At 35.7% G+C, this 2,412-nt stretch overlaps 1 pseudogene; it reads right to left on the reverse strand.

The window, feature by feature from the left end:
- Positions 1-252: 252 nt before the first annotated feature.
- LOC105521736 lies at positions 253-1,261 on the reverse strand (annotated as a pseudogene).
- Positions 1,262-2,412: the final 1,151 nt, after the last annotated feature.

Consider the following 2,412-nt stretch of genomic DNA (forward strand, 5'->3'; position numbering starts at 1 on the left):
ATTGCTGTGAGTTTATTTCTTGCTCCTTGAGTATGTTTAATTTGTACAAAGCTTTCATTCATGCTAGTAGCTGCCTTGGGGTCATTTTCTACTTAATATTCTGTCACCAGATAAATTGGACAAGATTCTTATCCTTGAGTTGCAAAAGCCTAAATAAAAAGTTTCACTTTTAACCTTTTAATTTATAAAATTCCACTAAAATTTTTATTTAATTTTTATGAAGGTCCACAAAAATATCTTCTTTCTTAAGAATCAAGCACTTTTATTCAAATAATTATTCTTCAAAGTTTTTAACTCTTTTATTAGAGTTTTATTTTCATTTTTCATAATGATAATTCGATTTTCTAGGTTTTTCACATATTCTTTCTTCTGTAATATTCTCAAGTGGCTTTTCTTGTCTGAAATATTTTAGCTGTTTTTTGTTGTTTACTCTTCTATACATTTTAGAATCAACTTGTCAAGTTCATCAAGCAACCTATTTTTCATTAACCTTATTTCTCCTTTCAGTTGGGGGTCTTCTGTATTATTTGTTTGACATGTAAGAGTCATAGAAGATGTCATCATCATAGTTTGTGGCAGAGAAGTAGCTGAAGGTAGTTTGGATCTGATATGTCTGCATATCTCCTGTTACAGTCTGTACAACCAACTGATTGCTGGACACAAGTATTTGCTGTCCATCAGAGACCTGCATATACTAGAGAATAGTTGTACCTTGCTGAGTATTGCCTGAATTTGTCATGGTTAATTATGTCTGAAGTCTCTGGACTCTAGCTGTGCCTGGACTGGCCAATGGTGAGTCTCTGCTGGGGACAAAGGCAATGTACTATTTGCTGCCCTTCTGAGAGATAGGAGTGGAACAGAGAGAAGTGACAGCAAAAACTCCAGGGTTTTCTTCATCTCCTTTTCTGTCCCATACGTCTTCAGAAGATAGGTCTTTTAAAAATTTTCTGTAAGATGGATGCTGTGCTAGGATCCTGTAGGCTTTCCATAACGAGCCTAAGCTGTCAGATGGGTCCTGAGACTCCTCACCTTCTGATAAAGATCATACTAGTGGCACATGTGGTGGGTGAATTACAGAAGACTGAGCTGTCTGGATGACATCCTGAACCTGTACTTGCTCTCCAAGAAGAGGTACCGTTGTCATTAGTACAGATCATCTTAATGCCATCTGTTTAGTAATATGAGAAATATGAGCTCCCTGAACTGCTGAACCAGATTGAGATGCTGTTTCCGATGTGTTACACTTGCAAGAATCTTCCATAATCGACTCTTGGGGGTCAAATGGGGTGAAGAGAATTAGTGTCACTTACAAGTCAACTGTCCTAGACTACCTTTTCCTTACCAATTAGGACCACCCCTGGCCTCTCCCAACTGCATTTTATATTTTTGATGTCACAATTTACATTTTTTGCATTGTGCATTTTTTTAAAACTTATTACAGCTATTATTATTTTTAATCATTTTGTATTTTAACCTTCATACTAAATATATGAAAGATTTATACACCATCACTAGAGTATTAGAGTATGTTGTATTTCACTGTGTATTTACTCTTGCCAATGGGATTTATATGTTCATATTTTCCTGCTACTAGTTAGCATCCTTTACTTTCAGCTTAAAGTGCTTCCTTTAGCATTTTTTGTGAGACAGTTCTGGTGGTAATAAACTCCCTCAGCTTTTATTTATCTGAAAAAGTCTTTATCTCTCCTCTATTTCTAAAGGACAGCTTTGCCATTTGAAGTATTCTTGAATGGCAGTTTTTATTATTATTATTATCATTCAGCACTTTGAATATATAATCTCAGTCTCTCCTGGCTTATTAGGTTTATATTGAGAAGTGTGCTCTTGGCGTTATTGGGGCTCCTTTATCTGTAATATGATTATTTTCTCTTGATGCTTTTAGGATTCTCTCTTTGTTCTTTATTTTATTTTATTTATTTACTTTTTAGAAATGGGGTCTTCCTCTGTTGCCCAGGCTGGAGAACAGTGATGTGTTCATGGCTCATTGCAGCCTAAAACTCCTGGTCTCAAGTGATCCTTCCATCTTAGCCTCCCAATACTTGGGACTATCGGTATGTACCACTATGCTCAGCTAATTATTTTGTGTACATACAGGGGTCTCGCTTTGTGGCCAAGATTGGTTGTGGACTCAAGCAATCCTCCTACCTTGGCCTCCCAAAGTTCTGGGATTACATGTGTGAGCCACTGTGCCTGGACTGTTCTTGTATTTGATAGTTTAATCATAACATGTCTTGAGTCTTGCTTTTATTGAATTTTACTGGCGACTTTTGACCTGTACCTGGATATTTATATCTTTATCCAAATTTGGAAAATTTTCTACAATTTCTTTTAACAAGTTTTCTGGTCCTTTGTTATTTTCTTCTTTATGAAAACTTTTTGGTTTTAGTATTT

This window comes from Colobus angolensis, unplaced genomic scaffold (assembly GCF_000951035.1).
Source record: "Colobus angolensis palliatus isolate OR3802 unplaced genomic scaffold, Cang.pa_1.0 Scaffold409, whole genome shotgun sequence".
In the NCBI taxonomy this organism is placed as follows: domain Eukaryota; kingdom Metazoa; phylum Chordata; class Mammalia; order Primates; family Cercopithecidae; genus Colobus; species Colobus angolensis.